The sequence below is a fragment of the Mytilus galloprovincialis genome, chromosome 9 (assembly GCF_965363235.1).
Source record: "Mytilus galloprovincialis chromosome 9, xbMytGall1.hap1.1, whole genome shotgun sequence".
Taxonomy (NCBI): domain Eukaryota; kingdom Metazoa; phylum Mollusca; class Bivalvia; order Mytilida; family Mytilidae; genus Mytilus; species Mytilus galloprovincialis.
The window spans coordinates 51,200,316-51,209,851 of record NC_134846.1 but is presented as its reverse complement, the minus strand read 5'-3'; the positions used below and the strand labels follow the sequence as shown (position 1 = coordinate 51,209,851).

At 30.1% G+C, this 9,536-nt stretch overlaps 1 long non-coding RNA gene across 1 annotated transcript; it reads right to left on the bottom strand.

The window, feature by feature from the left end:
- Nucleotides 1-2,251: 2,251 nt before the first annotated feature.
- LOC143046962 (uncharacterized) lies at nt 2,252-4,377 on the bottom strand. Its single transcript, XR_012969330.1, has 3 exons — nt 4,272-4,377; nt 3,683-3,752; nt 2,252-2,521 (listed from the first exon to the last, which is right to left on the bottom strand). It is a non-coding gene; the product is annotated as an uncharacterized LOC143046962 (long non-coding RNA).
- Between the last annotated feature and the right edge of the window lie 5,159 nt (nt 4,378-9,536).

The following is a 9,536-nucleotide window of genomic DNA, read 5'->3' as shown; positions in this document are numbered from 1 at the left end:
TGATTTTATGGCGCTTAACATCTCACTTGTACGACAGTCGCATCAAATTCAATGAAATTGACAAAGATGCATGAAACAATGTCACAAATAGGATCACAACAACAACACGAACGTCACCAAAAAGTTGGATTGATTTCAGGTGCTGCTCCATATGTTCCACCAGTCGTGTTGCTCATGGTATTACAAAGTCAGTAAATAGTCTTTATTCGGTAGGTCATAATAGTGAAAAGGGAACAGGATTATAGTTACGACATAATGAACGTATCTGATATCATCTGTATAACGGATATTTCAAAAAAGGCCAACCAACTCGTAATGGCGAAATCTCTTTTGTTGTAAATATTTGTTTTCAACCGAACCTCATAATCAATTTCTAGATATACGTCTTAATTAAATGGCCAAATCAAAAGCTCAAACACATCAAACGAATTGACAACAACTGTCATATTCCTGATTTGGTACAGTCTGTTTCTCTGTATGTTGGCGTTTGTTTTTTGTTGCAGTTAAGTATTTGTGTTGTTCCATTGTTTTCCTCTTTGTATCAGTTTGTGATCTATATTTGATTTCTCTTAATTAATTATTAATAACCAATAAACAGTGGTTGCTACTTTTGCCTTTTTTTATATACAGAATAACAATTACTGAACCGGCCATCTATGTTCGAATTAACAAAGTATTGACAATTATCTGCACATAATGATCAGCAATTAACCTGTATCTGTACAGATTGTTACACAATGGTAATTTATCTACGTATTTTACGCAGCAAGAATTGTTTGTACAGAATAAAAAGAATGCACCCGTATCTGTACAGAATGGCAAATAATTTCATTATTTCATATATACAGAATAATAAACAATGAACCTGTATCTGTCCAGGTTTACAAATTATTGACAATTATATGTACTGTACATTATGACGACAATGAACCTGTATCTGTGCACAATGGTAAATAATTGACAACTATATGTACAGAATCACAAGCATTAAACCTGTATTGGCAAATAATCAACAAATATCTTTACATAATAACAAGTAATTAACATGAATCAGTACAGAAAGATTGACAGTTAGCAATTACAAAATACAAGCAATGAACATTTATCTATACAGAATACACTATACAGATGAACTAACAATAGACATGCATTTATACAGAACGAGTCAGGAGCATGGACGAGTCAGGAACATCAACGAGTCAGGAACATGGACGAGTCAAGAACACGAACGAGTCAGGAACAAGGACCTATGCAATGTGACTTGTAATGACCATTTATCTATAAATGTACTACTTAAAACGTTAACTTTATACACGTGTTGAAGGCTCATCTCCTTTTATTCATTATGGATATATCATATGCATGTACCATGACACCTGATGTGGAATTGTTATAATTGTGAAAGTATAAATAAAACTATTTTGACCTAAGTTCGTTGACCATTTGTGAATATTATAAAGTAAACTTCTTTTAATAGAGTACATGTAAAAACTAAATAAAAGAGTAGTATAGGGTGGATATACATAGCATATCAATCGATAATTGCAACTCGGGTATTTTCTGTTTCATTTCTGAAAGCAACTTTGAAAGATTTGAAAGACCACATGGATTGTGGAGGGGAAAACATTAGCGTTTCTTCTGAATTATACAACGACAAAGGATACACATGTCATTGGTGTTATAAATGAAGAAGAGGCTTTACAGTAACTGCTGTTCTGATATGCTCTACATTTGATATGTACTGATCCAAAACACTCCATTCAATAGTAAAAAAAAAAGAAATCGGTTAATATTTTACAAAGTTTTGTTTTTAAAAAGTTCAAAAATACTTATTTATAGGTATTATACTCACTTACAGACAGTGGCATTCAGTGAAGATATTTAGTCTTTTTTTGTATTTTTGTAAGGCAAATATTTTATATGTATCAATTTAAGTTCATTTAGACAGGGAAGAAGATTTAAAGGAGTCTCATGAAACATGATTATTGAACAAAATCATTGACAAATTGATGCAACGATCAGATATTAAACGTAGTGAACTTAGAAGTGTTAACCTAAACTCAACAACAATTTCTTTACTCCACTCTGCAAGAAGAGGAACATTTGTAGGTAATGATGTATCACATTCGGTGTTTGAAATACAAATATTTGAATAAACACGACTGTTTAAATGTACTGTAATGTTAATGTTAATCGCAATTCAAAATGAATCTTTTTACTTTACCAAAAATATGATCACCAATGAGGTGCGAAACGTCAAAAAGTCCAAAAAGTTCAAGTTTCCGTTTCCTCCGTTTGAACATCTATGATATCCTGCTGATAAAGTTCATCCATATGAACAATATTATGACGTAGTTCCCAGGGGTCCGTATAGCTGTCACGCACCACATTGTTTTCATTCGGGGGCGCTGTATCATTTTCTGTGCTATTTCTGTTTGTTAGTTCAATTGGATGTCTCTTTATAGTAGTCCTTCGAGATTGTTGGCTTGCTCTTTGACATAAATGAAGATTGAAGCGCTTTCTTAAAGTAAAGTAGAAATTTTACAGGATCAATGATTTAACTGATGAGATCATGTAAACGAAACGGCAATGGTATAATAAATTGTTATTTATGATGCGTAGTGAATTTTTGTTCTGTAATACAAAGTTTTTTAAGTGGTTGATAAAAAGGTGAATATAAACGCACGATACTGTTTTGTACAAAGGGAACTACAGAAAACAAAACAAGGAGTTATGGTGTGCATGTCAATGAGACCGGAAAGTAACTACAAAAATACATCTGTAGGGAGAAAACTATACAAAAAACATGTTTCTATTTAATATTTCAAGCTTTAAATCATCTCGAGTAATTATAATGATTATACAAGTCTACACCAAAGTCTACAAGTACTCAAATTGATTATAATTAGACATAAGACAGCCCTGAAGAACTTTAAGGAGTAATTACTATAAGCACGTGTTCTTGTTTTTCAAAACTCGTTGTCACAATGTGAATATCTCTAGTATAACAGATGACTAATTTATAATAAATATTTTTCACATTTAACCTGACTAGAAATATGTTTCTCAGTCAACAAATTAAGACATATCAGTCTTTCCGTTCTTTTTTCGATTAGTGGCTAACAAAGTCTAACTGTTTAGCTCGAGACAAAACAATCCAACCCATAAGACATTGAAGAGCACCAAAACAAATTGTTCTTCAACAGAAAGCCAAAATTGTTCATGTTCACTTTTTAAGATGAGGTGTAGACTCAGTATTGATACAGTAACACATTAAATAAATGCCACATTGCAATACGCATTAATTATAGTTGTCGTTAAAACATGTAGATGTTAACATAATTGTTTGCGATTGGTTTGAGTGTCTTATATAAAGGCAACAGTAGTACATGTAGTATACCGCTGTTCAAAACTCACAAATCTATGGACAAAAACAAAATCGGGGTAACAAACTAAAACTGAGGGAAACGCATTAAATATTAGAGGAGAACAACGACAAAACATTAAAATGTAACACACACAGCAACGAACTAAACATTAGACAAAATCCGATGAGAAATGTATGTAAATTAGTCATGGATGTACTTAGTTTAACATTAAAAAAAAAATCAGTTTATCTCATTTCACTTAAACCTTTGTAGATCTTTATTTATTTCATTTTGATATTACATATAAATATTACCTCAGGTTGATTAGAAGTATAAATAACATGCACGCTCCAAAAAGAACAACATTGACTACGACTATTTCTTCTACAAAATAAAATTTTAAACAGATTTTAATATAATTTGATTTTCAAATTAATTTGAAATTCCTATCTAAAATTACATGAAGATTGCAAAATTTTTAGAACAATTATACATATTTCAAATCATTGTTTTTATTCATTTCTGAACTTTATATTTTTTTCAGTAACAAACCATGTGTTTGTTAAAAAAGAACGAAAAACTTTAGTCTTATAATTTTTTTTCAAACAAACACATATGTATACTGAATTATCAAATTAGAATCTGATAAATATCAATAAAAATGCAATTAGAAATCATTTCTTTTATCTTAACTGTCTAGTAACTATAATAATACAATAAAAACCAAAGAACAAATAATGACCGTTTAAGACAAACAATTATTTTCTAGTGAGTATTTTGTGACTTTGTTTTGCCTTATCTTCGTCTTTCTGTTTTTACAATAAATTTTTGTGGAAGTAGCTTTGCAGTTTTATGTTGTTTTCAACTATTTCATATTTCTAACACATGTTTAACACATCATACCGATATTTTTATTGTCCGTCGATATTTCACCAGATCCTTGTACATCAGAAACATTTGCAGACGTAGGCTTTATCGATTCTGTGGAGTCATGAAATACACTACTATAATTCGTCTTTAAGTTTCCTACATTATAGATAATAAGAAAATTGCATTATCATCTTACTAGCTATTCAATTTTATTTAAAAACAAACATTTAAAAGATAGACTTCTATGAAATCATTTAAAAAAAGAATAGGATGAATCTTCGAGCTAGTGAGATATTTCGTTTCACTTCTTCGAAATGCTTACAACGGAACGGAAAAGCAAAGTCGTATGTTTGTATATTAAAATATCTGTGTCTGACTATGTTTTTTTTTTAATAAAATCTGCATGTATTTGTCAAGAAATCAAATCTAATAAAAGATTATTGATTGCATCTTTCCCATTGATATTGGTAAGGGGGGATACTATAGAAACAATTCGGTTGGTTTCAGATCTTGATTTACACTAAGAAATTTACTATCAAGGTTGAGTAATTTACGACAAAAGATAAGAGTCGATGTTTCTTTTATGAACCTTTAACATTTCAACAGATAGATATAGGAAGATGTGTGTGAGTGCCAATGAGACAACTCTCAATCCAAATAACAATTTATAAAAGTAAACATTTCAACAGAGCCTACATATGATATATACCCTGTTAATAAAAAATATAAATTGCTCATGATTTATATTGCGATCTTGTTTAAAAAGAAATAGCTCCCTGTAAAAATGCTTTTACACCAAGGGTACTGAATAATTCCTTCATTTGAATTCTAAAATTGATTTGAAATATATTTGTTTTGTTATAGAATTAATGCAGCTTTTAATTACACGCAGTTACTTTCATATTGCTTATCATTTTTCAATACAGTATATTATAGAATTATTTTCTAAACTTTAAAACACATGTTTATCAAATTATTTCCATAATTTTTCTATCTTTCAAATTTCAAGCACTGAATCTGTGTTTTATGCAACTAAAAAGTTGTGTATTTTGGGAAAATTAGTATCTAGTTATGAAAAACAAATGTTCCGTATTTGGTACGGAAAGATCAGTTATAACAGAAAAAATATCAGTCAACCGAGGCGACTGCGAGGGTTAAGACAAATCATAAATGTGACTTGCATTGATTAATTAGTTGAGTGTAAAAGAAGCTCAGTTTGATGCATGAACAATGTCTTAGTAGGATTATCCTGGTAAAAAAGTGTAGATTCGTCCGTTTTTATGGAAGTGATATAAAATACAATGTAATGTAAATTTGCTAATGTTGTAATATATAAATCTGTATAAATTGTCTTTAAAAAGCTAGATACAATAGCTCTAGTTTTCACTAAAAAAGATATTGGTCAATCTCTTCGTCATCGTTTGCAGATTCAGTACGCGTATAAGTATTACTGTACACTCCTCTTTTTGACAAAAACAAGTTCGGTGCAGGGCATATATTGAGCATAGCTTACACAGCGTCTGAGCAGAGAGATTTACCTTTGAAGGTACAAAATTAATCTTGCTAGTAAAATGTTGGGGTTAGTTCATTTTTGTCTTCCCAGCCGAGGAGTGTTCCGTTCTGAATAACTTGACGGTCAAACGTTTTAACTAAACAGGAACATTTACAATATCTCTCAAAATGGAGCGCAAAATGAATCAATGAATCTCCGATGTGTTTTTCTTTTTTTCACATTTTGAAATGTTTTTGAAAAATATTTCATTTTGTTCATCTTTTAGTTTAAAAAATAATGTGCACTTTTAATGTTATAGAAAGAGAAATAACCTCAAAGCATTTTATTTTTTACCGGAACATGATTTAGGTTATAATGTTTTATTGAGCTGCTGAGAAATATATTAATAGTATGGAGCTCCAAAGCCGAAGATTTAAGAATTTGTTTGTTTTCCATTTATTAATTTTTCTCACTACATGTACATTTGTATCAAGGTAGCTATACATATCGATTGAAAAAAAAACTTCAAAAACACTTTGCAGTGTTTAGAGACAAAATCAGTTAAATGTACTATAGATAGAATTGTTTTGCAGATTAGTAAAGAAAACAACAATCATTATACTGCTATTTATTTAATGACAGTGATATCACTAGTAAACTTTTAAATAAAAATAAGATAATCATTTTTTAGATAAAAAATGGTGGTTTATACTTACCTGTATTGTTATCTATCTTACAAAGAGTAGGCAATTGATCTGTGCAATTTCTGTATTGGTATGTTAGTGACTGATAACCAGCCTTCCTACCGATCGCAACACATCGGTGATTTGATTCCACTAAACGTACAAAATATACATATGAAACATACAGTCATAGTCATTGAAAGTATAAATACTTGAAGAGCTATATGAATAAAAGGAACCCAACTGGAACTTCCAAAATAGGTTTCAAAATTCTTCAATAAGGTATTAAAAGATATGATAATTGCTTACACACTTTATATCACAGTAATGAAAACTTGCATTACCTTATCGATCATGATTTATATATCATATATTTATTTATAGCTTATTTTGTTCTTTAACATCAAATTATGTTGTGCTTATAATAAATTGCTTGTATGTTTACACATGTATCGGTTAATTCAATCTATACAAATTAGATAACTTTTTTGATCAACCCTTTCAAATTGTAATGAATGCAGTTCACAAAAAAAAATCACGCCTTATGCCTGTTAAGTACTTTTCATTTCATATGATCGAGCTGTGATCGTGGTTTTTGATAGATAGTAGAGTGTATGTTGTTTAAAGATTTACATTTTCATTTCGTATCAGATAGTGTGAGATTTAATTTGACTATAGCATATAACAATTTTGTTGTTTGGGGCGACGAAGTACATATCAAGGACATACCTCCTCCATACATAAAATAATCAAGCCAACCATTTTTATATTTCTTTAGTTCTTTTAAAAGTGTTGTTTCTCTAAGTAGGCAGTCGTTAATTGCATAGCTCCAATTACCACTTCCTACGAGAACTACAATATGTACAATATGTTTTGAAAGATGAATGGGAAAACATGTTCAGTTTAAAGATAATAAAAAAAATCGAAATCGTTTGGTTTTATTCATGTAGTATCATTGAACAATTTGGCCCGCAAATTACTACTTTTCTTATCCTTATTTTACAAGGTTTTATTAAATATAGTTTTAAATGACATCTTTAAAAGAAACTATAGTATCTGATTTGTTAAGGTTTTCACAGTTTATGAGAGAAAAATAATATCAATGTTACATGATTTCAAAACCTAGTAAAAATCATTCCCTGCCAATTTTGCAAACAATCTAATCTTTAAAACAAGAAGACAAACTTTTCTCTGCTGAAACAAAGCAGCAATTGACCTTAATTGCATGAAAAAATCTTTTGTAGCACATCATTGAGATGTTTCTAATATGTGATAGTATTTTCATGATAGTGACTGACAGATTAACTATACTACTTATTCGTAAACGTCATTTACATTATTTTATAACAAGATTGTTTTTGAAAAATGGAATAAATTCAAAGAAACATAGAAGACATACTTCATTATCACTGGACTAGTATATATTTGTTTAGGGGCCAGCTGAAGGACGCCTCCGGGTGCGGGAATTTCTCGCTACATTGAAGACCTGTTGGTGACCCTCTGCTGTTGTTTTTTATTTGGTCGGGTTGTTGTCTCTTTGACACATTCCCCATTTCCATTCTCAATTTTATTCAACAGCTTTTGAAGTTATTTTTTTTTCTATTATCATACCTAGTATATCATGTTTAAAATGCAATCTAATATAGTCATAAAACAAAGTATTGATATATTGGATACAAGATTAGATTATTTAGATAGGATTTAAATATTTTGTAATGTTAACTGCTCCTTGTAGAGATGTGAATGCAATGCATGCTGTCACTAGGATTGTCGAGAACTAGTAATCAGATGGAAAAGCGAGACGGCAACATTTGTACTACTAATTTAGTTTGTTAGTTTAAATGTTAAAATTAGTTGCATGAAAAATAGAAAAGTTTATTTATATCAGTTTTGAAATACTTGCAATTATCTGCACAGCGATATCCCATACTAAAGTTACAGTCGTAGATAGTGAAATAACCATTTAGTGTCCCCATGCAATGGTATCTTTGATCTTTTCCATTAAACATTGTTAGGTTTTTCTTTTGAAAGTCTGCAGAACATTTAATATTGAAAGCATAATGGTATATTACTACACAAAAACAATTCGTTTGGAAAGTAATATAGTTTATTGACTATAATGATGATTTTTTATAATAAGGTGAAGATCGCAATTATACATTGCGCTTTCCACATTTTTGTTATTATTACACGTACGTCTGTTATTCGATACGTAGGCGTGTGAAGATTGAAATGCCATAAAAACACCAAAAACACGATTTTATGGACAAATTAAGAATATGTAAATACAAACAATAGTACACAACTCATTGCAAAATTCTTATGATTTAGCAGAATAAACAAAAATTCATAAGAGGAAACATTAACACTGTGGCATGATTGGAAACATCATATTCAGTTGACCTCAGAAACGTAGATAGATGCTTCACTCGTTATGGAAATATTCGAGGTGATATTCATTTCTGTCGAAACACTTGTATGCCTTTCACAACTTTTCTTCGTGACTGTAATTGCTTCAAACACGTTTTTTTCTTCTCTAGCATACGTGTGAAAAGACATCACAAAAACACTTATCCCATGTCATCAGTTTTATAATTGAGAGATTGTAAATGATTGAGAATATATGTAAATTATAGTTTTTTAAGGAATTTATGACGTTGTAAACTATATACCTGTTTCAAATTTAAAAATTGGAAGTGCAGACTGCGATTCTGAATATACATCGTCAATATGCTTTTTTGAATCTGGTTTGAAACATGATGGACTCTTCTTTACAGCTGTTTTTAATTCATCCCCCTCATGAATACACTTACAAATATTTTTCTGAAATGAGATAAAAGTTTAAATTTCATAGTCTACAGTTAATTTTACTTTCTTTTGTATAGTAACACTGACACTGTTATCTGTTCTCGTATATTATTTTGTCAGTAATTTAGACCTAGATCATTCTATTATTTACACAGCAAATAATTTTTATATCGAACAGATGAAGAAACAGGAAACACATTGGCTTGTGTCAGTAAATCCTACCGTCGTAGTACAGAATTATGACAATTTAAAAAAACCCAGTCAATACTTTTGGCGATGGTGATTTCAATTTCACCATCGTATCTATGTGTTTAA